Source organism: Suricata suricatta, chromosome 6 (assembly GCF_006229205.1).
Source record: "Suricata suricatta isolate VVHF042 chromosome 6, meerkat_22Aug2017_6uvM2_HiC, whole genome shotgun sequence".
In the NCBI taxonomy this organism is placed as follows: domain Eukaryota; kingdom Metazoa; phylum Chordata; class Mammalia; order Carnivora; family Herpestidae; genus Suricata; species Suricata suricatta.
In genome coordinates this window covers 121391773-121418625 of record NC_043705.1, presented here as the reverse complement: position 1 = coordinate 121418625, position 26853 = coordinate 121391773, and the positions used below count along the sequence as shown (strand labels likewise).

The 26853-nt window shown below is 41.3% G+C and overlaps 1 protein-coding gene and 1 long non-coding RNA gene across 4 annotated transcripts in view; one reads left to right on the top strand and one right to left on the bottom strand.

The window, feature by feature from the left end:
* The window catches only part of PRLR (prolactin receptor), a 156083-nt gene extending 129600 nt beyond the window's left edge, over positions 1–26483 (bottom strand). For all 3 annotated transcript variants that reach the window (XR_003909431.1, XM_029941011.1, XM_029941010.1), the window contains exon 1: positions 26418–26483. The gene's annotated coding sequence lies outside the window, so the exon portion shown is untranslated. The remainder of the gene's footprint in view (positions 1–26417) is intronic.
* LOC115293229 lies at positions 15526–24036 on the top strand. Its single transcript, XR_003909432.1, has 3 exons — positions 15526–15655; positions 18891–18975; positions 23790–24036. It is a non-coding gene; the product is annotated as an uncharacterized LOC115293229 (long non-coding RNA).
* Positions 26484–26853: the final 370 nt, after the last annotated feature.

Below are 26853 nucleotides of genomic sequence, written 5' to 3'. Positions count from 1 at the left end.
TGTAGTCTTGTGTAAATGTTCCAAGCACGTCTAAGGTAGACTAGCCTAAGCTATAATGTTTGGTAGGCTAGGTGTATTAAATGCATCTTCAATGTACAATATTTTCAGCTTATAATGGGATTGCCAGGACATGACCCCACTGTAGGTTGAGGAAGTTCCATACTAGTTAATTAAAAGCTTTTCTTTACATTGTTAGACTGATTCCTAATAAGGTATTGAAAAGCTACAGATATTCAAAACATAATAGATGACTTTTAAAACCACAATACTTGAATCATGTTGTAAGAGTATATTTAACATTCAGGCTTCCAAGGAAAATGATCTCTTGCTCTTTTGGTAAGTGCAAAGTAAGAAGGCAGCCCTAAGGCCCGTTTGGATGTTATTAATATCACTGCATTAAAAGAAACACTTGTAGGGCCTGTCTTTCCTGGTTACATTCCAATTTCTTTGCCAGTCTCTCCATGAATATTTAAACAAAACAAAACAACCAATACTAATCAGGCATAAAATCTCTCTCTCAGATTTTCAGTCTTTAACTTTCAAAGTCTTGGGTAGTAAATATAATTGCAGTATTTGTAGCATTTCAGAAGGCTCATCAAGTCTGTTAATGTTCCTTTAAGATCCTTCTAGTACTTTTCCTTGCATAGGATGAGGCTTCCAAGTCCCAGATGCCTGGTTTCAAATAGGCAGGAAAGGGCAAAGAATAAGATATTTGGAGACATGACTACAGCGTATTTTTCACTCCCTGATCCCAAGACCTGTGTTATAGACATTCATCCTTTTAGTTTCAAACTTGACCAGTTATCAATTCTATTCTGCAAGGGAGCCCTTACTTGTCAATGCTAACATCAGTAGAACACACAAATGAATAAAGATCTGCAGATCAAGATAGGTATGTGTTGTAGTTAAGACTAAAGACTCTGAAGTCAGCTTGATTGTGATCACCTGACTAGTTCTGGGGCCTCAGACAAGTTACTTAACTCTTTATGCTTCAGTTTCCTTATCTGTAAGATGGAGATAATAATAAGAGAACTTACTGGTTACTTCTAAGAGGCAGTTTACATATTTCCATTGAATGGTCTTCGGTCAAATCCAGTGTGGTGGTCATTTGCATTTGGAGGGGCAAGTGTAATCTAGCAGAGAAAACCATGACTATGAATCAAGAGACCTGACTTCAAGTCTCCCACTAACCGGGGCCCCCCTGAATCACAGATGGAATCCCTGAGCACTCTATTCAAAGCTCTTCACACTCTCACCCAACCTGCTTTTCTCAGCCACACTTGTTGTCTCTTCCTACTTCTTGTGTGCTCTGCCCATGAGACTACTTGCAATGGCCCCACACCTCAGGGACGTGAGACCTGCCCTAAGTTTGTGTAAGTTATTTCCTCGATGGAATCTCCTCCCTACTCTCTTCCTGCTTGTTCAGTAACTGCCCCCAGTCTTGTCCATGACTATATCACAGCTCTCTCTTCTACCAGACTGTGTGTTTCCTGAACGTAGAAAATGATCACCTTCTCATACTGGTGCCTCACAGAGTGTATTAAATGCATGGTGGGCAAGGCAACAGCAGTTTGAAGATGACAGAGATTAAATGAATATATTTTAGGTAATTCTCTTAAGAATGATCATAATACAACTTCTTTCTACTTTAGAAAAATATGTGAGGGCATCTGTTTGAAAGTAAACTAATAATATGAGATATGCTAACAAAAGGGATGACATGAGTGGTGCTGAGGTGGCTCAGTCAGTTAAGTGTTTGACTCTTAATCATGGCTCTGGTCATGATCTCACATTTGTGAGATCGAGCCCCATGTTGGGCTCTGCGTTAATAGCTTGCTTGGGATTCTCTCTCTCCCTCTTCCTCTCCCCCCTCCACTTGTGCTTTCTTTCTCTCTCTCAAAATAAGTACATAAACTTAAAAAAAAAAAAAGACATGACATGAATGCAATATAGCTTTAGGTCATTCCTATACTCTTGTGAAAGCCTGAAAAAACATTCAAGTGCCATTTATTTCATGTGTCTCTGAAAATGTCAGTGGAAACTCCTATGTTAATGGAACATATATTTCCATTATTGTTTTATGGGACAATGTTTTCATGGTACTTTAGAGAATATATTTCAAAGGCTAATTCTGTGAAACTTTTCTCTCAAAAGAAGATTATAATTTAACTTTGTTGTATTCCCTCTGCATGGAAAAGTATACTGGCTGGGAGTTTATAATATACACTTACATATGATGATAGAATGAATGTTCAGCTAGGTTTTGAATCTTATGGCTAGGATAGGCCTATTTCCCGAGGGAGCAGAGTTGGGATTTTCATTGTACATGGCAAAGGGTGCCTACAAGATGCTTTGTGAGCTGTGCTGAAACCTCTGTCTTAGTTTCTGGGCTGTTCGGTGTTATTCTTCAAAGACTCTCACCTCACCAATCTTATAACTCCCAATGCAGTATAATTCCAGAGTCAAAGCTTTCCTGATGGACATAATGCATATACTCCTAAGTGAAAAACATATATCTTTGTATGAAAGTCAAAAGATTTTTAAAATATGTAAGTGACATCAAAAACCGCAAAGACTGGACTTACCAGTCCTGCACATGACAATGGCAGAGGTGGGAGGAAGACCTTGAATTCCCGAATGCAAGAGACCACCTCTTAGGTAGCTCTGTACATCTACTTTCTAGTACAGTTCCTGATACACCACAGGATCTCAGCAAAAATTTGCTGCCTTGAATTCAGATGCCACTCAGAGATGATAATGATACATCTTTCAAGACATACACCTAATCACCCTTTTAAGGGAGTAACAAAAATATGATTAATTAGGTTTCTGTCACCCTTCTCCCCCAGGACATTTGCTCATCTGTAAAAGGATTTTCTTGGTGAGATAGCACTTCAAAATGCTAAAGAATGATAGAGAGTTCATCATGTATTTGAATTTATTTATGTATGTAAAATAGAGAAACATGCTAGCTGTTCATACAAACTTGGACTTGAATGAGTGAAGAATTTAGCCAAGATTCATGGAGGAAATGTATAGAACGATAAAATCTTACAACTGAAAAACACTTAAGAAGACATTTATTACATTTCTGGAAAGAAGTACGTAGTTTTGACTCCTTATAAAGACTTGGGGCGGGGGGAGGAGAGAAAGGGAGAAGGAAAAATCTAGACTATACGAGAAACCAAGACCTACAGTTAGTCCATAGTCAGAAACTTTGAGGAAATGTCAGGACTAACATGACCCCTGGCAGTGAAATGTGAATCACAACTGCTAACAAACATGATTTGCTGCTGAAAATCAAACCAAACCGTTGGCTTCAAGGAAGATAAGAAGATAGTTCATTATTTTCCTGGAAACTGTTCTGCTACCTGCCTACTAAAGCCGTCTTCAAGCCAGCAGGGTACCCTTTCTATATCCATATAAAAATTTCAGCCTTCGGAAAACAGCGAATTTGGATTTTATAAGACCAGGCACTGGCACACTGAATCCTAGAACACATATCCAACTAATAAAGACTATGGAGTGGAGAAAGGAAGAGTCCTAGAAGAAAGGACTCTCAAAGATTCCTTTTTTTGTGTTTCCTGTTTTGAGAGTAGGAGAATAGGCAGTGGGGGAAGAGATCTTATCTCCATACAAAAACTACATTAGCAGCATTCCTATTAGAAGCTGGTATTGAACTAGGACATGTCATTCTGTCCTCCGGCTGTGAACCACCAAACTTATAGCCTGGTACATACTGAGCAGGTTCCTGAATGCATGGCACAGGCTATGTGTTCACAAATATTGGGTCTCAGTGGATTGACTTTCATTTCTGGATGAATAAGCATGAAAAATAAATAGCACAGACAGTGGATAAAGTACATAGCAGTAACAAAAAAAACCTGAAGCATCATCTCAGAAACAATTTTAGAAAACGATTTCTCATTCTCAATTGATGTAGACAAAAAGACCCTGTGAAAGCAGACAGGTAGCTGTTATGAAATAAAAGGCTGAGCAAGATGAGGAGGATTACAGGGAAACCAAAAAAATGAGTAGTATTAGTAATAGTATTAATAGGTCCACTGAAGACAGGAAGAGGCAAACTGACACACAGGACATAGAATCAGACACTCCCTAAAATACAGAAGCCCTACACTGTACTCCTTTAAAGGAATAAATGAGGTACGAGATGGTAGATACATAAAGTGGGGCACAGAATCAAATTAGGGCTAATTTATACTCATGAAAGAGAGACCAGTGATCACAGCGAGAAAGCACCACACACCCACCAGGAGGGCTAAAATGAAAGAGTGACAACACTAAATGTCACCAGGGATACAGAGCAACTGAAACTCATGAACTGCTGGTAGGGATGTAAAATAACACAACCACATTGGAAAACTTTTGTTAGTTTCTTAACAGTTAAATGTATTTCCAGTCTTTGACCTCAAAACTCTACCTCTACAGAATTATCCAAAAATAAATAAAAAGGAAAAATATGTCAACAAACCTAACAAGAATGTTACTAGCAGCTTTCTTCATAATAGAACCAAACTGGAAATAGCCCAGGTATCCACAAATAGGAAAATCAATAAACAAATCATAAGGCCTTCCTAGAATAGAATACTACTCAGCAATAAGTGAAATGAATTTCTGATGCAAGCAACAAATGGATAAACCTCAAAAAATATGCAAAAGAAGTCATAGATAATATTGTATATGTTATGTAATATATAATATGTAACATATATATTATATGATATTCAGAACAAGCAAAACAAATCTAAGGTGACAGAAATCAGATCAGTTCTTGCCTCTGGTATTGGGATTACCTGGGAAGGGGCATGGGAAAATTCTGTGATGGGAATGTTCAATATCTTGATACAGACAGACATGAGTCACTCAGATACATGAGTTTGGCAAAACTGATCTAACTTAGGGTAGGCTTAGGGTCTTTGTATTTCATTGGATGTAAATTATCTCTCTATAAGAAAGAATCCAAATTTAAAAAAATATATTTAAAAAAGACAATAAAGGAAATGTAACTGAAGATATATTCAAAATCATAAAAGAAGCCTTAAGAAAAGGAAAGCTTCCCAGTGCAAATGGAAGATCTGACTCTGGAAACTGATATGATTCAGCAAGTGCTATAAAAATCAGAAAAAGAGCTCACACCTAGATACATTATGACCAAGTATTTGAATTGCAAAGTAAAACCTATAAACTTCCAGGAAGAAAGACAGATTACTAACTTAGAAACAAAAATAGGGATCATTTCAGATTTCCCCACCACTAAATGCAAAAGGCAAGGAAGATGGGTAAGCAATAATTTTATATACAGAAAAATTGTGAATCCCTGAGAGAGAAGATTTCATTTGTAACATTTCCCATGTTTATTTTATTAACTCTCATAGAACATACTTAAAAAAAATGTTAAGCAAAAAGCATTCTTCTTAAAACTGATACTAAGACAGAATGTTCTGACTATTACTATTTAATAGAAATTATAATCAACGCTATAAGACATCAAATAAAAATTGGAAGCAACTACTGAAAGGAGGAAAATTATCATTTATAGACACCATGATTATAAACCTTATAATCAACTAAAAATTCTTATAATTAATTACAAGTCAAATACAAAGAAATTGTATGTGCATTAGTATTTTCCTATCAGAGAGCAATATCAGACAGAAGGTATGGAAAAAAAGACCCATTGATAATGAGAACCTATAAACCTATAAAACACATAAGAATAACCCTAGCATGAAATGTAGAGGACCTATATGAGTAAAACTATAATATTTTAACAAGAAATATAAAAGAAAATTCAAGTATGTGGGGAGATATTCAATGCTTCTTGATGGGCTGAATCAATATTAAAAAGATTGTCAGTTTTTCCATAACTGATCTATATGCTTCACACATTCTCCAGTTACCAATGGGAGATCATGTGTGTGTGTGTGTGTGTGTGTGTGTGTGTGTGTGTACACATGCATATACATACATATGTACACATATATTTATACAGACACACACATATATATATACATATGCTTTTCTCACTTTCCAAAAACATTTTAGAATTTACCAAAACACGCTGACAAAGAGTAGATAAATTAAATTTGAAACTGAAAAGTGATGACAGAATACATGCCCTACCAGTTTACATGTTTCATAAAACTCAAGGCCAGTGTGGTGTGGACCCAAGAACTGACCTATGACCATAAAACTAAATAACTTACTCTGCAGTGTCCAGTATTGTATGCACAATAACTTAATACATAACCAGAGTATTGTTTAGCCAATGAAAAGGGTCAGCAGCTTCCGTGGCCATCATCATCTCTCTCCTGAACTACTGCAGACAACAGCCTCCCAAGTGGGCTCCTGCTCATATCTTGTCCATCTCTCCCCTCCCCTACCTCTTGGCACACACGCTCCATGTTGTATACACAGGGGATATTTGGCATTTAGGTCACTGAACATGAACCTTTGCACATACTGTTTTCCTCTGCCCCAATCCACACCACTCTGTCTCTTCATTCTCAGCTAGAAAGTTGCTACTTTCCAGAAGTCTTCTCTTAACCCAATGTCCAGATTATGAGCCTCATGCTACCCTATGCTTCCTTCCACAGAGCTTACACTGTGTTATATTAAACTGGCCTGACTTCTGTCTTTCTTCCTCACTAGATTATAAGCTATGAAAAAACAAAGCCATCTCTGTCTTGTTTTCTGTTTTACTCCCAACATGTCGCTTAGTGCCTAATACATAGCACTCAACAAGTATTTGTTGAATGAACAGCTAACAAGTAATCACAAAGGAAAAAAACAGTCTTCAAGCCATAAAAATTTATAAGTATGTTTATCAAAAATACTATACACAGAATTAGAAGACAAGGACCAAATTGGGTAAAATATAAATTTATATTATAGAAAATAGATTCAATATCCTTAAAATATACAGTTAATTTTTTTTTTAAATCAAGAGAATAGGGGTGCCTGGGTGGCTCAGTTGGTTAAGTGTCTGGCACTGGTTCAGGTCATGATCTCACATCCATGGGTTTGAGCCCCGTGTTGGGCTCTGTGCTGACAGCTCAGAGCCTGGAGGCTGCTTTGGATTCTGTGTCTCCCTCTCCCTCTGCCCTTCCCCCACTCACTCTCTGTCTCTCAAAATAAAATAAAGACATAAAAAATTATTTTTAAATCAAGAGAATACTGGGAGACAAATAGAAACTTTGATAATGGACCTAAAAGGTAATTCCTACAAGAAGAAATATGAAGGGTGGTAAATGTATGGAAAAAAATAATTATACCTGGTAATCAAAGAAATAAAAATAATAATCTTTTAGACTTATCAAATTGGCAAAATCAGTACATACCTATGATGGAATAATGTTATGACAGCTTAAAAAACATGTTTTCAGAAATCACTGACATATATATAACTGATTATCATATAACATTGTTTTAAAAAACTTTTGAAAATGTATAAATATTGTTGATTTTTTTAATAAGAGGAAAAATGTATCATATGTAAACAGCAATTTTTTTCTAGGTGGTAGAATTATGGGTGATATCATTTTCATTATTCCATTCCATAATGTCAGAAAAAAGTAACTAAAATTTTAAGCCTATATAAAAATCCATTTTTCTAACCCTTCACCAACTTGAGGGACCTACTCCATAGTATGCTGAACAGCAAACATTTATATTCTTTTCAAAAATTATTTATTTATTTATTTTTGAGAGAGAGAGAGATTGAGAACGAGAACACCAGTGGGAAAGGGGCAGAGAGAGAGAGGGAGAGAGAAAATCTCAAGCAGTCTCTCTACTACCAGGGCAGAGCTTGATGCGGGGCTTAAACCCACAAAACTGTGAGATCATGACCTGAGCTGAAACTAGGAGTTGGAGATTTAACCAACTGAGCTTAATTTCTAAAAAGGAAGATCAAAAATTAATCTTAAATTCTTTTCTCCCTACTTGAATGGTTTGATATTTCCTTTTAAAAATACCAGCAGGTTCATGCTATCATCTTCTTCAAATACCTCAAAGGTGCCTATTGTTCCTTAAGATCCTGGCCTCTCTCTCATTCTCCAGCTTTTTCTTATATTTTGTTACTCTGACTTTTTTCTATTCCCCTACATTTGGCATGCTCTCTCCTGCCTCAGTGCCTTTTCACGTGCTGTTCCTTTTGTTGAAGAAACTCTTCCTTTCCGTTTTGGTCTAGTCAATCATCACTTTCTCAGGGTTACTTCCTTAGTAAATAATAAGCCTCTCCTTTGCCGCCCTTACCATACTTACAAACATACGTGATCAATTGACACATATTTCCTCATTATAGTATGAACGCTACATGGTAAGAATCCATTCTGCCCACTATTGTTTCCCTAGCATTTCCATAGTGTCCTAAGTGGTTTGAGATGTTGGTTTCATGGATTTTGCAGGATTGTTTCAAATGATGATTATGATACCCTTTTGAAGGCTTTTATTTATTTATTTTGAGAGAGAGGGAGAGAGAGAGAGAACATGAGTCTGAGCAGGAGAAGGGCAGAGACAGAGGGAGAGAGAGAAACCCAAGCAGGCTCCAAGCTGTCAGTGTGGAGCCTGATGTGGGGTCCCACAAACTGAACCATGAGATCAGGACCTAAGCCAAGATCAAGAGTTGGACACTTAAAAGACTGAGTCACCAAGGCGCCCCATGATAAACTGCAATTTGAACTTCTGCACAGGACTTTTAATGCCAACAGAGTCCCTCTATAGCTGATCTCACTAAATTCAGGTTAACTTTTCTCACCGGCTCAGGAGGGCGGAGGAGAGAATTCAGTGCAAAGGCAGATTTCCCCAGATTAGTAGTGTGGTCCTGTCTGGGCAGCAGAGCTCATTCCACAGCTATTGAGCCCAGTGTGCATATTTGTGGGGAGCTGCCAGAAGAGATGTGCCTTGACCAAAGATCAGCCACCTGCAGGCAGGGCAGTGTTATCACTCCCAGCTCAGGGCTGGAAACAGTCAGGTTGGGCTTTCTTATTGGCCCCTCAGGTGCTGTGCTGAAATTGACGTCAGCTGCCTTGCTTCCTGCCTTCTACCCTTTATAAGATGTGTGTGTTCTCTCAATAAACGAGGCTTGATCAAAGACTTGTCTTGCCTCCATTCTCTGTGTCCCCTGCCCCCCAATTCTCACTCCCTCCTTCAGGACCTGCATTGACCGACCTGCCGGAGAGGTCAAGTAGCGCCCCACAGAGAATGGAAGCAAGACAAGTCTCCAATTTTCTCATCTCACAGAAGTGTGACTTGTGTAAACTCTGCATGGTTGGCATCCATCACAGACAAACTCTTACCCGAGCTCTTCCCTCTAAATTACTACAGAATCATTCCTAGGCAAAGCAGGATATTAGTTTTGTTCTCAATTTTCAACACTCCAGAAAACTAAATTGTGGTTACAACTAAGATTTAAAGAAATTACAGAATGCATTACTAGCCAGTTCAGAGCGTTTTGCAAGAGCCAATGTTTCCTTTTCATGTGGTCCATTTTGCTCTTCCAAAAATCCTCTGGGCTTTCTCAATTTCTTCCCCACTTTCACATTTTTTGCTTATTGCCTCCTGCAGTCAAAAGGTATAACTGGGCAGCGTTAAGAAGAGATGATGTGACTCGCCTAGAACACTCTGTCCCTGTCTAGTCACTAAACTTCAAGGACCCACAAAGCCCAAAGAGACTCAGCGATGGAGGCATATTATGATCAAGGAGATGAGGGAGAGGGGGTTATTTAAGGACAAACCATGAAGATCAGAGCTATTCCACTTGCAAAGATAAAAGCTATCAGAGGATATGGTAATATCAGGAAATATAGAACTAGGAAAAATAAACTTATTCCCAATACTGTAATTATGTAGAATCTCTTCGCATCAGAAAGAGTTAAGGAAGGGGGAGAAAATTTACATTATCCACTAGATACTTATGATACTTGTTACTGACGAACCCCACGTTTGTTATTGACTACAAATACTGATGGAATAAACAAAAATTTTTAAAAATGTTCACAGGATATGACAACAGATTTATGATATAATATAGTCTAAATACTAGTGGGTCAAACAAAAATTCAGATAAATTTATGGGTGGCATAAGAACAGATTCATAATGTATTATATAACATTAAACAGAATTTAGTATAAATTAAGTCTGTGTTATGACAGTGGATGGACACTGCAGTATGGAGACAGTCCAGGCAAAGCAGGGATCAGCAAAATAGAGCCCAGGGGCCAAATCTAACCTGTTGGCTATTTTTGATAATGAATTTTTGTTGAATACAGCACATTAATTCATTTATGCATTGGCTATGGGTCTGTTTTTGTCTGACAAGGGCAGAGTTGAGTAACTGTGACAAAGGCTGTGTGGCTCACAAGTACTAAAATATTTTACTATCTAGCTCTTGACAAAAGACGTTTGTTGATTCCAGTCTAAGACATATTAGGAACATACAAATATTATTCATATTTGAGGTCCACATGAAGCAGGATGAAATAAATTCTTCTACATGGACACTCTTGGTTGGGCTAGGGCATCAATTCCTGATAATCATATGAAAAGGCTGAAAAAATGTGTATTTACCCATCATTTGATCATCATATATTTAGAAGTTTGTTAGTCAAGTTAAGGATGCTTCCTGAACTTTAGGAAGATGAGAAGAAAATAGACTTCTGACTGCACTTAGCTGTTTTTGATGCTTTCCATTTTTGAACTACCTATCTATAAAGAATCATGGAATTGCTGGGAAATTAAACTGAGAAATATGAAATGATGTCACAAGGTCGTTGGAACTAAGACCATGGCTTCAGATTTTCACATCAAAATACTGCACTTTCTGGTACACCCAATATATTAACAGTGTTTTACCCACAAAAGAAAAGAAATTCATAGACTTCAGAAATAGTGTCTTCTTCTTTTCCCCAGTGAAGTTCACTGATATGAAATCAATTTGTATACATGTATTATGACACGACTTTGGTAATCACAACAGTTATGCTGACTAAATGGTTATATAAAAGAACAACTTAGAAAACCTGTGCCATTGTTGGGTATTTTTGTTCCCACTTTGCATAATAAAATGTATATTCTGGGACAAATTTTTCATTTGTGGGCAAATGCCTTGATCCCTCTTCTGACAGTAGCATCCAGAATATAGAGACCATTGTTAAGGGTGGCATTTGTAGTTGAATGTAGTTCACACATGACAAATTGGTATCAGCTAGAAGGCAGGGAATTGCTATTTTGGGGTTGGTACTATTAAGATCCTTTCTCTTTTTTAAACACTGAATCCCTTAGAGAATTTAAATTTTCTGCCAAAACTGAGGGACAAAAAGCAGTTAATGATCAAGATCTCAACTTTGAGACATCATGATTGAGCTCTTCATGTACAGGGCTCTGACTGAGTCACCAAGTCCAAGTGCGACATTCATTAGGTTAATTTCATTTTCAACCATCGTCGCCAATAATTGGTACCATCCTTCCTCTGCCACTGAATGTTGGCCATCTGCTGGGTAAATTCACCCACAAAAAGGAAGTCTCCGCAGCAGCCGTCTACCTACACTGAAGAGAGTCCCAGAGAAGCTTAATGCTTTGTCGCTGCTTGGATCCTCAGAGCAACCTATCGCGTTGTATGATAATCATGACCTATTTGAAATTCATTGCTCCCAAAGAAATAGCCGTGAAAAGGTCCCAGTCAATGTCCACTTTGATTTACTTATTTATTTTTATTTTAGACAGAGAAAGAGAAAGAGAGTGGAGGAAGTGGGGGAGAGGGACAGAGAGAGAGAGAATCCTAAGCATGTTACACACTCATCGTGGGGTTCGATCCCATGACCCTGGGATCATGACCTCAGCCAAAATCAAGAGTCAGCCACTTAACAGATTGAGCCACCCAGGCGCCCCAATGTCTACTTTGTAAAGTAGGTCTCCATGAAATACCACTGTGGGAAGTGGTTTTACATTTGACATGTATTTGCCAAGTTCTTACTCCATTTCCTGAGAACTTTGGTGAGAATCCATAAGCATTGCTTATGCTCCAGTTGAAGATGTCCCTAAGCTGCCACATGTGATTTCAATTTTAAAAGAAATCCACAAAGTTACTAAACTTTGATCATGCGTTAGATTTCAAAGTGTTCCCCGGACATTCCTGATTCTCACCTTAACAATACAATACAGGATATTTGGAGCCCTGGTAATTGCTGGTAACTAAAAAAGACTATTTTAGTCTTTTGTAGATTTTTGCTATTGGACTCTTACTACATACTTTGTTCACAAGAGGAAATTTCCTGTTTTAAACCACTAGTTACAATTATGTTTAAGGAATTGGAAATCAATGGAAAGAATAAGAACTAAACTGTGAATAATAACAAGCATCTAAACCTCATCGTTCCTTCTGGAGAAGTCCTGAGAACAAGTGGCACACAGCCACTGAGTGTGAGGTCCCCTCCATGTGGCTGGCTGAAGGCAGGCAGGCATTTTGCTTTTGTAATTGTTTGGACTTTCCACAAAACCCATATCATTTCATCTCTCACAAGTGGAAACAGACACGCTTTGTTAGGTTGGTTTTCAATCCGAGGTGCCTGGGGCCCGGCTCCTGCAGAGTGCAGCCCTTGGCCATTGAGGCCTTTGTCCAGTCTCAGAGCCATCAGACAGGCTCTCTAGCATGAGCAGGAAGCTGTGTTTTTGCTGGCCACGTGATTTTGGCAGCACATCTCCAGTCTTCTCCACTGTGCTTGCAACGAGGCGATAGATTTCGGAGCTTTTCCATTTGTCTTGGCTTTCCCAGAGGAAAAACAGGTGTTTCTTCACTTTCCTCATTTCTCAGAATTGCACGCCACCCAACTGGCTCTGATCTGCCTACTGGCATCAAATGTAGGACAACTGGAGAAGGTATATTTAGCTGATCTCTTAGCTTCACCTCTCTTGAAGAGTTTTCCTGCATACTTATCAGATTTGGGTTCCAAAGGCTCATGTTCTCCAGTTAAGTGTCTGGCTAGAAGAATGACCCTCAAAGTACACCCTTTGTGGCTGGGTGTACAAAGCATGAAATCAACAAATTATTATAATTCCTGAGCCTTTCTTCCCTGTGCGACATGCTGCTTTAAGCATCTGAATATATGGGGTCATGGGAGAAAGGCGCAAGCTCATTTTGAGGGTCAAGCATAGATGAGGTGTTTCATCCACTATCGTACTCCATCCTCAAAATAGTCCTGGAATGTAGGCATTATCCTCTCCAGTTTTGCAAATAAGGAGACTAAGGCTCAAGAGAAATTTAGCAAACTTCCCATGGATCCTTCCTAGTGGCACAACTTTGAAGCAGATTCAGTAGAAAGAAGGAATATACTACTTTTGTATTCAGAGAAGGCATAATATTTTATAAGGGCTGCCAACGAAAAGCACATGTTGGTCTACTGATGAAGTGCAAGAAGGAAGAGAAATGGTTGGACTGAATCGCACATAGAAGGATTTTTGAGGGCCTTACAGGTTCATTAAGTCATGCTAAGCTCAGACTCAATACCAAGTCCATGTCCTTGGAATTTTGCCTCATCGACAGTACATTTGTTGATCTCCCCACTAAGTCATGAATTCTTTCATAACAGTTCTTATAATGGAGTACTTCCTTGGTCCCAACTGTTTTATGTACACTTATCTTGTCTTCTTCTCTCAGCAAATGTGGAATGTATGTTTTGGGGTCCTGATTGTAGAGATGAGAAAGTAAGGAAGAGAGGGGCCACTCTCATCCTGACACTTAACAATGCCATCTGGATTATCTGTAAAATTACCACTGAAAGTACATTCCTACCAGTACCCATACATGGGCATCTCATGTAATTTCACCTCCTCCTCCATACTTGTCAGATGAACCCTACTCTAAAAAGACTGGTTCAAACCCTACTAGCCACACTGAATAATATTCTTGAGTTTAGACAGGAATCTCCAGTAGCCATGTAGAATTAGCCCTAGGAGGACTGGGAAGCCGGCAACCGAATGTGGGCTCCAGCTTCACAGAGTCCCAGCATCTCAGCTATGAAATAACTAAAAAAAATACATCCAGGGGCACCTGGGTGGCTCAGTCGGTTAAGCCTCCGACTTCGGCTCAGGTCAGATCTCATGTTCGTGGGATCGAGCCCCGCGTCAGGCTCTGTGCTGACAGCTAGCTCAGAGCCTGGAGCCTGCTTCTGGTTCTGTGTCTCCTTCTCTCTCTGCCCCTTCCCCTCTCATGCTCTGTCTCTCTCAGTATCAAAAATAAATAAAACATTAAAAAAAATTAAAAAAAGACATCCAGCCCACATTCATATACATAGTGTATTTTCATAAAAGCATGGTGTATTTTTGACAATTATCTAGAAAGAGTGATTGCCAATGGCGTAATAGGTGTCTGTGAGATAGGAGAGAGAAGAGGTATTTTTCAATGAACAGTCTTTTGTATCTTGAATTTTAAACGGTGCGCAAAAGTAAATACAATTTTAAACACAAATCTGAAAAGTGTTATGGATTCAGTGATGTCCTCTGACAAGTAAAATCAGAAAAGTTTCCTAAAAGAAACATACAACTCTTCCACTCAAGCCCCGATTAAAGTGATAGAGTCACCCTCATGATTGAATAGCTATCACATTGCTCCGATATTTGAATGACTTGGTTTGAGGAGGTGTCCACATCTGGCAAATATCCACTCTCACATTTTGCTGAACATTTTATCAAACCTGTCCACAAAAGGACGAAGTTACCTTTTTGGTTCGAAGATGAATTTTTTTAAGTTAAGCTATTTCTAGGGTCCTGAGCTATTTGGAGGATATTCAAAGACTTCAAATGGTTTTCCAAATTTCTTTAACTGACGTTCCACTGAAATCTTCCTAACTTAAATATCATGAGAATCTAATGCAACTAAAGCTATAGTTCTCTTTTTCCTTTATAGTTTTGAATTTGGAAAGTTAATATAACCATAAGAAATACCTGGCATGTATTGTATAACATTTTAAAATAATACTTCTATTGAAAAGTTAAACAGATTGATGATTTGATTAGATAAATTCAACACTTCCAATGAATGCATGTCGTTCAGTTTTTATAGAAAATTACCCTAAGGCAACTGGAACCAAAAAACTGCCTTCTAGTTAACTGAAATCTTTAGTAAGTTAAAACTCACTGCATAGAAGATGCATTATCACAGTTATTGCCTCTACAATCATTGCTGAAGATAATGCAATTAAAGAAATTGTAATGCATTTCTTTGTATAAGCCTCAATTCTGTTAAATGCATTGCTGATACTACCATTAGGTAAGGAATGTGTTACTTTCACATTAATTATTGGAAAACTAAGTAACTTGAGAGAGTTTTCTAGAAGCAAATATGCAGTGGGAGGTAGAGAAAACAGTATGGACAATTATTTATGTTCCCCAGGATTTTCTCACATCTAATAATGAAACTCTGTAGAGAATCTACAATACTTTTCAAGCAAAAAATGTGGTAACAAATGACTGAATGATCCTTTTGTTGTTGTTCGTTTCTAAAGGCCAGCTTCAGACGACCCTGGAGAGGAACCAGAACTTGCTGCACAGTGTATTGAGAAACTTTGATCTCTTCTGTCTTTTGAGAAGAGACAGATAGGTGGGCGTGACACAGGGACTGAGCAGCGGGCAGAAGAGGAGGTGAGGAGAGGGGGTATTTCATAGAGTCCCCTGGGGTTGGCAACTTTGTCCAGCCAGCTTGCTGGGCGTGTGGTTTGGACGCAGGTCCTTCTGGAAAGGGGCTGAATCATCCAGCCTCTGAATTATGGCTATTTCTTCTCCAGTCCCTTTGGCAGAAGAAGTTGAAGCACCTCTTAGTGGTACGTTGGGGTTTACACAGGAAAAACAAGTCTGATTCTGCAGGGAGCAGCTTCAGTTATACAGGAAGGAGTGAAAACGAGACAGGAGGAAAGTAGCACAGCTTTAGTGACAGAACCTGGAGCTCTTCAATCAGCCTCAGGGCAAACGCTGGGTTTGCAACTTACCAGCTGTGTAAGCTTGAGCACACGACTCAAGCTCTTTGGGTTTGCCTCAGTTTCTTCATTTATAAAATGATAATAATAAGGGTACTTATTCAAAGGTGCCGGAGAGGATTAGATGTAAAATTCTTAAAACAATGCCTTGGATGTAATAAGTGCTTGCTATTATGATGTCAGAATTTATGTGGAGAAACTGACCAACTGCAAAAAGCGGTGTGTAAATGCCTGATGGCATGAAAGATTCAGCAAATGCAGTCAGAGTTGTCAAAATACTCAGAAAAAAAAAGTACACTTTAGCAATATGAAGGAGACATTTCCAGCACTTATGGAAAGCACAGTTATCAAAAACAACAGAATCCATCAAAACATTCTTAAGAGATAAGATGAAATTTTTATGGTTATGAGGTAAAAGGCAGCAAAAAAATTTCTCCTTGGACAGGAATTTTATGTCTTTTCTGCTTAAATAAGCTAAGGTCAAAATCCCTACCATTTCCAAATAGCATTAGATATTATTCCATTTTGGTTCGAAACCAGTGGCCCAAGTCAGGAGAGGGCAGGAAAAATGACGTCAGACAAGAGGAAGTCCACCATCAATGCTGCTGGCCCTTTTCCCCAAGGCACGCAGGCCCGACCTCCCAATTCACTCCTGAATCCAATCCTTCTTCTCCTCCACTGCTCCCACCTTAGCTGACCCATCCTCACCTCCTCCTGCACCTGCCATGTCCTCCCTCTGCTTCCACTCTACACTCCGTTCTCTACACGGAAGCCTGCGAGATCTCTAAAGTGCAATGTAGAGAGCATCCCTCCCCTGCTTAAAACCTCCCAATGGTTTCCTTAAAGCACCTAAAATCCTAACTTCATCTCATGACCTCCGGCCCTCCTGCCCGATGGTCTATCTCTTTGTCACTGAGATCCAGACATACTGGTCTCCTTTCTGTTTCCTGAACGGGTCAAATCCTTTCCAACCTCAGGGCTTTTACTCTTGCTGTTACCTCTACCGGGTCTTCTTTCCTCCTGATCTTTGTGTTGCTTTCACACCGATGTGTTAGCTCAAATGCTACCACTTCAGAGAGAAGAACTCTTGTAATCCTATTTAAAGCAGCTTCATCAGACTCTACTCCCTTTGCCTCACTTTGTCCCCAGAGCACCAGCCAACTTATGGATTTTATTTATTTGTTCATGTGGAAATCTATTTCTGCTCACTGAATTATACATTCCATGAGAGCAGGAACTTCATAGCTCTCTCTCTCCAGGTCATGTAACAGCTTCGGGCCATAGCGGGCCCTCCATAAAAGTTGAGGGAATAAAAAATTACCGATATCTGTGATGCTTGGCTACCAGCAGGTCTTTGCCCACCTTCTCTCTGCAACCTCCTTCACAATTTCTTCCCACTAATGCTGCAACCTCAACACGACAGAAAAGTATAATGATACATCAATTCCCTTTCTACTCTGCCCTCAATCTAGTACAAAACACTGCTTGCTTTTTGGCATTAATATAACCTTATGAGAATGGCTGAAGTCACAGAAGTAACTGGACCCTGGATAAATATTCTCAGATCGATTCTACAACCATTTCGTGCATCCTGTGCTTTTTCTTCTATATTCGGGTGACTTGTAGTTGTCTCTTTGCAAACTAAAATTCCTGACTCACTTAGCCTACTCTGGGGCTGGTAGCCTCTGCATCAGGGCTGCGAGAGTTTTACATGACCTAGTTAGTTCTTGGCCAGTTCACCTTGTAAAGTCTATGCAGTGACAGTCCCTAGACAATACTTCTGTAATTATATTTTTAATAAGGGTGTGAACAGCAATGGAGTTAATTGGCAATCAAATGGCTAAGAGAGGAAAGCAAGTGTTGCTAAAGATCAACAAAGCAATTGAGAAATTTAATATATGGGTGGCAGAAAGCCTTCACCTTTATCTTTCAATCTCATAATTATCAAGCTTCTGGCAATCTGATTTCCAAATTGCACTTACAGAAATTTTAGTCATGAGGCTATGCAAGGCCGTTCTGAGTTTGGAGTTAGTTTAGATAAGTAGAAAACTTAAAAACATTATTTAATGCTTATTTATTTTTGAGAGAAAGAGAGGGAGGGAGTGAGCAAGAGCATGAGCGGGGTAGGGGCAAAGAGAGAGGGAAGCACAGATTCCGAGGCAGGCTCCAGGTTCTGAGTTGTTGGCACAGAGCCTGACGCAGGGCTCAAACCCCCAAACCATGAGATCATGACCTGAGCTGAGGTTGGCTGCTTAACCGACTTAGCCACTAGGTGCTTTGATAAGTAGAAAACTTAATATTATGCTAGAAACCATGTTTTCCAAAGAGTAGAATGACAACACAGATATGGTTTGGATGGTTCTCTGGGGTCATGTGACCTAAAACAAGACCAAAAAAAAGAAATAGAAATAAGTAACTAATATCTGGATCTTAGCTGAGCAGGAAGATTAGCTCCTATGGATGCACATTATAATCACCCGGAAATTGTGAAAAATACTGATCCCCAGGTTCCATTCCCAGACTCTGGAGTCCATAGTTCTATGGGTAGGGCCTGGGCATCTGCATTTTTCAGAGCATGACTATCATGAGCAATCAGTGCTGAGGACTACTGTTTCAGAGACTTGATTTTTGCGGTAACTGAAGATATCGGAAATTGTTTTTCCATCAGGAATGGATTTGGAGACAGAGAAAAAGAAAACCAATCATTTGGGAATGGGGCAAAATTAATCCATCTTCTTGTCCTGAAGACTGTAGTGTCAAGGTGCTAGCTTTTCCCCATTACCTTTCCTAAAGACCTCCCGGCCTCACTATTGGCAATCCACCCCAAACTCCCCAAACATACAAAGGATTATTTAAAAATGGAGCTGTCAAGATTGCTGGGCTTTCTTCTCTTCTTTTTTCAGGTGTGTAACAAAAAATATCCTTTCAGAAAACAGGAGCTTCAGCGGAGAGGAAGCCTGGAGCTTAAGGAGTCTTCCCTTCCCAGAGGTAGGCCTGGAAGAGGCAGGATATGCATGGCCACACCTCCACTGGGACAGAAACTCCATGATGGTAGTGATGGGCCTCCAGGGACCCCCGCGGCCACCTGTGCCCTGCTGCCGCTCATCACCAGGGCGCTGCAGCTCAGGCCGGCTTGTTATCTTTCACCTACTGATCTGTAACACTGATTCATTCATTGAGGACATAACACTGCCAGGACGAGTATTCTAACAGCAGCAGGAGACGGTGCAGACTCACTCTGGGAGCCAAAGCAGATACAGGGAATTCAGGGGCTGAGAATTCTGATTTCACTGCTCTTGCCAGTTAGCCTCCAGGTTCAAGGCAAGTAATTAAATTCTATTTCCCAATTTGTAAAGTTGGAGGGGTGAGGGAAGGTTACCGGTTATTGTAAAATAACTACCATGGGCACAAATGGGCAGGATAATAAAGCCCTTTGCAATGTTTATACAAAGCCTTGTGGGTACGACAAGCAGCTGTGGGATACCAACAGCCCCGCGCTCGGCCAGGGTTACATGCGGGGCACTGCAAAAACACACAGAGTAAGGGAAGGGACGGCTGGTGACAGTTTTTAGCCACAGCCATATGGGTAAGATCACTGTGAACAACAATTATCTGTGAACTAAAAAGACCACACAGAGATAGATATGCATGCGTATAAAATTTCTGTAAAGATCACACAGGTTGTCCATTTAATCTCCTTTAAAATATTACCCTTTAAATTTTATTTAAATAATTAGATCATGATTGTGATCTAAAAACCTTGTGGTTTTTGCTCAGTGGTTTTCAACTCTAGCTCAGAATATTCACTTTAGAATGTTCAGGGGAGGGGTGCCCAAGTGGCTCAGTCGGTGAAGCATCTGACTTTTGGTTTCGGCTCAGGTCGTGATATTACGGTTCGTGAGTTCGAGCCCCAAGTCTGGCTCTATGCTCATAGCGTGAAGCCTGCTTGGGGTTCTCTCTCTTTCTCTCTTTCTCTCTCTCTCTCCCTCCCTTTGCCCCTTCCCCACTCACACGCAGACACTGTTCCTCTCTCAAAATAAATAAATAAACATTAAAAAAAATAGAATATTCTGGGAAGTTAAAAAAAACAGTTATACTGATAGCCAGTCTCCATTCCTAAACTGACCAAATGAAAACTCTGGAGATGCAGCTGAGGCATCAGTATGTCGTGAAAGCTTCCCTCGTGATTCCGACAGTTCCCTTTCACATCCCCAAACCCTCCCCGCACGTTTCCATTTGCTGTACTTGTTTGTGTGTATTTTCTTACTTGAAATGCTCTCTCTCCCTAACTCCACTCTGTCTTTAGCCTAGTTTTACGTTCTTCAATGCCCATCTCTTACCTGGTCGTTCTCAGACACACTGCCCTTTGGAATCTCCAAACCCTGTTTCACTCTTGTAACACTTGGAGAATGTTCTCTGACATTGCTCCTGGTGTCTCCTATTTATGCCCATCTTCTCAGCAAGATAACGTGCTCCAGCAGAGCAAAGACCTGTTTTGTTCTGTCATTTTCCCCATGGAGTCTGATACAGGCTTCTTGGCTTCGAAGATGCTGAAAACTATGTGTCGCTGTTGATGTTGATAACGCTAAAATTCAGGGGTGCTCAGCTTCTGTCGTTTCCCCCTCAGATTTAGGCTTTAAGGAAAAATGAACAGATGCTATCTGCATATCTGAAAGAACACCCCATACACTGCTTTGCTCAGTCCGCAGACAGCAAGCTTTTCCCCACAGATGAATGTCTGCGGTCCTCAAGTCATCAGTGAGAACGCTGGCCCCGATTTGTTGGGCGCGTTTCTTCGGCTGCGCTCTGTGTGGGACTATCTCACAAACTCTGGACTTCCTACAGGACTTCTGGGGGAAGCGGCGTGAGGGCGGCGCACAAGCCAGCAGACAAAAATAGAACCCAGGCCTCCGGTACCCCAGGCCAGAGGCTTTCTCTAACAACTTCAGACTCTGACTGCTTTCCCTCTGGAGTACATGAAATTGCAGGAACAAATCATATCTCTATTTTGCTGACAGGATATTCAAGGGCCACTTTAGCTAATGGACAAAAGAAACCAAAATGGCCTGTGATACTCCTGGGGCAGTCGTTCTGAAACCGGGACTGTGTATTGTTCAGGCTGTTGTAAAGGAAGAGGACAGAGAGGGACAAACACTGATTACGCCAGAGACGAGACTTACTTGATGGACTTTGCACACAAATATGCAACCTAGTTGGCTTCTAATCTGACTTTACAAACTCCCAGAATGACAAGGACATTGTCTTTGGAAGTGATTTTAAGGTAAATCTAAATCTGTATTCAAAATGGCACTTTGGTCATTTGTTTGAAATGAGGATGTTTGAAAGCTTCCTGAGATTTACCTGATGGGAAAGAGAGACATCTGGGCCAAGATGAGAGAAAAAAATCACGTTAGGAAGAAGGGAGGAAAGTTTCCTATCGTGTGTTTGTCAGCATATTCATCTGTACCGGTACTGTTAAATAAAAATATAAACAAAATAAAAGAAAACAGATGGAATTAATTTTAACAGTATATTTCATCTAAACGAATGCATCCAAAATATTACCATTCCAACATATAATCAATATAAAAATCAATAAGCGTTTTTTTTTTTGATATTAGGAAATCTAGGGTGTAGGGTCTCCCGATGACTCGGTCAGTTAAACGCTGATTCTTGAATTCAGCTCAAGTCATGATCTCAGGGTTTGTGAGTTCAAGCCCAGCATTGGGCTCCGCACGGATAGCACGGAATCTGCTTGGGATTCTGTCTCCTTCTCCTCTGCCTCTCTCCCCCTCGCCTTCTCTCTCTTTCTCTCTCTCTCTCTCAAATTAAATAAAATTAAACCTAAAAAAAGAAATCTAGGGTGTGTTTTACACTTACAGCCATCTCAATTTGAACTAATCACATTTTAAGTACCTAATCATCACATGTGGCCAGTGCTACTGTATTGCACTGTGCAAGCTTAGACACACCAACTGGAATTTAGGGCATCAGATAGAAATCACTGTCATTGTTTAGCCACTTAATATACTTTTGATACTTTCCTTCTGTTAGCTCCTTGCTATCTTCAGGAAGAGATGATCACAAAAGCCACAGGCTGTGTGAGCAAAATGACTATGGGATTCAGCTTTGTAACTTTGTGCTAGCTGCCTGCCTTCTGTGAATCTTGGTTTCTTCCACTATCAAAACAAAACAAAGATAACTGACTTGCCAGAAGTCAGAATTTTGTTGGGAAAATTAAATAAGACGGGCATAAAGTCCAAAGCACAGCCTAGAAGAGTGCAATGGGCAGTCAATCAATAATCTCCCCTACATTAAACCCATATTGATTTCTAAGAGAATATATCATCCTATGTGAGGCTCTACTTCTTCATTTTTTAATGTTTATTTATTTATTTTGAGAGAGAAAGAGTGAGGGCACGAGCAGGGGAGGGGCAGAGAGAGAAACTCAAGCAGGCTCTGCGCTGTCAGCACGGAGACCAACACGGGGCTCTCACAAACCGAGAGATCATGACCTGAGCCAAAGCCAAGTGTAGAACACTTAAGCCTGAGCCACCCAGGCGCCCCTCATTTATTCCACTTCCAGATCTTTCCCTGAAGGTTTTTCTGCTAAGGCAGTCCTTTCCCCAGACCTTCATCAGACTGGCTCCCTGTTACAGGTTCAAGTTCAAAAATGACCTTTTTTGTGGAAATCTCCTTGGCTGCCCTATTTCAAGCCATCTCTTTAGTCCCCAGGCTCTCCTTACTTTCTTCATAGCATTTCTCAAAGTCTGAAAAGATCTTACTTATGTATTTGCTCACCTGCCTCTTATCTGTCATTCTTTCTAAGAGCCAGGACCTTGTCTGTCTTTTTCAGAGCTCAGCAAGTATTTGTTGAATGAATAAATGCATGGATAAATGCTTAACACAGGGAATAACTGTAAAGGGTGACCTGATTCCTTTTTAAAGGAGCAGAGAATGAAAATTCCAGTCCTCTTTTTCACCTAAAAGAGTCACTGAGGAAGTTGGTGGCCCAGAGCCAGCCTCGCCTGCTGAAGTTTGGGATTGCCTAACTGGAGTCTCCCAGCTGGCTCTGGAAAGTGTTGGGAAAACTATTCTTCACAAGTGATTTCATTGTTGCTCCTGTTAATATGTATCTCATGCAAAGTATATGTTCATACCACTTTGATCACCTAGAAGATTTGGTTATTCCTGCCCTAAATGTTCTAAAGAAGAACTGGGTTGGGACCCAGTTGGCCATGATGCAACTTTCTGATGCCAGGGAGCTTGGGAACACTACCTAGTATGAGCGAGTATCAAAGTCAGGCAGAAGTGGGATCCAAGCCCAGAGATCCCAGGCTTGCATCCCAGCTCTGCCTTTTACCAGCTCTACAGACTGGGCAAGTAATGTAACCTTTTATAAACCTCTGCGTATTTGTAAAGCTTGAGATGATCATTCATACCCTGCAGTGTTGCCATGAGATTAACTGAGGTGATGTAGAAAAGTGCTTAGTTCATCTTGAAGGCTCAGTGAACAGTAGGTAGCAAATGCATCTTTTTATGCAAGACTGCCTTGCCAGAATACACGGATGTGTCTTTGGAAGGGCTACTATGAGGGTATCCAATTGTCTTTTAAAATTCTGATATTTCTTTCCCACATTTCTACATCATCCAACCTCTTGCAACTAACAGGTAGCTAAGTTACAGGGGTAACTAACTAAGAGAGAGAAAAGGAGAGATCGGAGAGACACAGAGAGAATATGTTGGATTGTCTATTTGAGCCACCCTATGAACGATAACAGTGGAGACATTTCTCTTTACAGAGACAGTTTCTCGAGGATCTGGAGACAGATGCAACTGTGAAACCCCCACGGTCTCCACGCTGAGGTGTCTGTGACTAAGAGCAGAGAGATACCCATTTCACGTTCAAGATCATGGGCCAAAAGAGAATTGGGAGGAAGGGTCGAGAATCCATGCCAGTCTGGACACATGTTATTCGCTGGCAACACAGGGTGCTCTGCTTGACAAAGATGAAACAGGAAAGCCAGCACTGTATTCTGAACCCGCCAGTCATCCCTGAGAATAATTAGACCAGAACTGACTCTGCTCATTCTGTTGCTGACATCGGCCCTGTAGGAGAGACAGTAAGCTGCTCTGAAAAAGCATGGAACTATTTAACACTTACTTCTAACCTCCCATTAATACTCACAGCGGTAGTCTATTACTGACCGTACACCAGGCATTTCCATTTCCATTTTCCATTTTCCTAACAACCGTGCAAGAAAGGAAGTATTATTCCCCCGTTTACAAACAGGAAAAGTGAGGCTTAGAGGAGTCCAGTGACTTGCCAGAGTGTGGGAGCCCAGATTTGAAGCCCAGTCTGCTGAGCTGTACCTCGTGGGCATTGCCAGCACAAGACGAAGGTCCCACAGGACAGGAGTTCCTAACAGACTCTAACAGAAGGTTCACAGGTCCAAAAAACACTATCACCACTCCTACTGGAGAGAAAACAGCTCTTTCCTTCAAAACAAAGCTTTGACTCCACTGTCTGGCATCCAGTTAGGAGACCTGAAGAGCTGTCTCTGAGACAGACCGTGACCTTCTACAGGTGGCTCTCGAGTGCTTTTGTAGGGCTGAAATCTCTAGGGCTGAGGACCATCGCCTTAGGAAAGTTACTAAAAGAGTTCCTGAGGAGGGATCCTCGGGAGGCAGAGATTGGTGAAGCCTTTGGGACACAGTAAGTCCCAGGAGCTTACTCAAGACAGGAGTGCTTTCTGCTTTGGCAGCATGGCTGACTCCAGACCCTGGAGGAAGGCTGGGGATGACTTCTGAAGCCAGCCCAGCTGCCGGCAGAGGTTTATCGGGGTGGTCTTGATACAAAAGGCCCTCAAAAGGAAAGAAAGGAATGTTTACCTGGGGTTCAGGCAAGTTTGTCGGGAAGTGTCCACAAACCTTGAAGGATTGCTTAGAAAACTTTATGTACATTCTTTTTTCCCTTGGGGGAGAATTTATAGATAATTCTCAAAAGGACCCATGATTCCCAATTTTTAAGAACCACTAAAATTTGGGGCACCTGGGTGGCTCAGTCGGTTAAGCGACCGACTTCGGCTCCGGTCACGATCTCACCGTTCGTGGGTTTGAGCCCTGCGTCGGGCTCTGTGCTGACAGCTAGATCAGAGCCTGGAGCCTGCTTCAGATTCTGTGTCTCCCTCTCTCTCTCTGCCCCTCTCCTGATCACACTGTCTCTCTTTGTCTTTCAAAAATAAATAAAATTAAAAAAAAGAACCACTAAAATTAAAAATTTCACCAGCTTAAAAAAATTAAAAAAATAAAATTTCATCTGCTTCTTCCTTACACCATTCAATACATTTACCCCATTTATATATATAAAATATTATAGGATATATAATTGTGTATGTTATGATATTATATGAAAACATATAATATATAATATTAATTGCACATATGTAATTATTTGTAAAAATATATCGTGTACACACACATTAATGTTGAATGGGGTATATATATGGAGTGATTGATTACCCTAAATGTTGCAAAGGAAACAGAGGCCCAGAGAGGAGGAGTGCCTTGCCCAAGTTTGCACAGCCAGAGGCGCACGCCGCTGACCAAGGAGCACAAGACTGGAGGCAATCTTTGCCAGTCAACTTGATGAATGAAAACAAACGAATCCCTCCAGATTAAGAATGCTATTTTGCAACCCTTTCAAGTCCGATCACAGAAAACCCTAAATTGCTAGTCATGAGGGCAACGTGGGCGGCTTCCCCAGGATACAGGTAGAGGTCACTACAAGGATGTTTTCCTGCTCCCAGAGCTGGCACTCCCGCGCCGCCGGCCCGGCTCGGCGCCCGGCTCCCCGGTGACCGGAGGGCGCCCGCCCGCGTGCCCGGCTAGCCGCCGCCTGCGGGCTGGAAGGCCTCCCCCCTGCAAGGCAGGCCTGCCCCCTGCCCGGCACCCTCTGCCCTCGCGCCGCTCCGGCCAGCGCGGGCCACCCCGAACTTTGCCCGCCAGCTCCCCGAAAGCCCGCGGACGTCACCTCAACTGCCCGAGCCCCTTCCCGCTGTTTTTTCTTTTGTTTGACGTAAATAATTTACATTGTAAGAGTCCCACAGTCACGCCGAAACTCGCTCTCCAGGGCGCACTGAAGATGCCTTAAAAAGAAGCCGAATGAGTGCAGTTATAAGGGGAGGGGGCACTTTTAGTTCCTCTCCGAGGGGCCAGCAATGCTGACAGCGGTCGGAGCTCCGGCTTTCGCACCTGCGGCCGCTGCTGGGCAGCAATCCTACCGCGTCCGGCTGGGTTCCGGCGCTTTCCGAGCAGCAGTCAGTGCCGCACGCGGGCCCCGAACCCGCAGCCCCAGCGCCGCGCGCACTGCCCTCCCTGGCGCGCCGGCCTCGAACCCGCAGCCCCCGCGGCCGCCGCAGGCTACTCACTTTTGCCTGGAAGCAAAGTCTGCCTTATCAGTCGGTGAGCACTTCCTGCAAAAGGACATGGAGAGCCGATGGGTGTAAAGCTGTTTCACCAACAGCCGATAAAATCCAGAGAGGAGCGAGTTAAGACGGAAAGGGGGCGGGGGCGGGGCTGGGGGGAAGCCCACGCGACAGGCGTCTCAGGATCCCAGCCTGGGCGCCACCGTCCCCAGCCTGGTGGCTCTGTGAGAAGCTCAACTCGGTGCACTTGTTCACTCTTTCTTCATGAGAGGAGGAGTCAGTGTTGCAACATTTATGTTCCTTGCTGGAGGCAAAACAGTGATTTTCTTCAGCATGCAAAATGTCCAGAGCCTGCCAGTTCTACAAGGTGAGGGAGGTGGGTTGGAGCTCCGGAATACAGCAAAGACGTGGAGAAGAAATGACTGATTATCCCCCAATG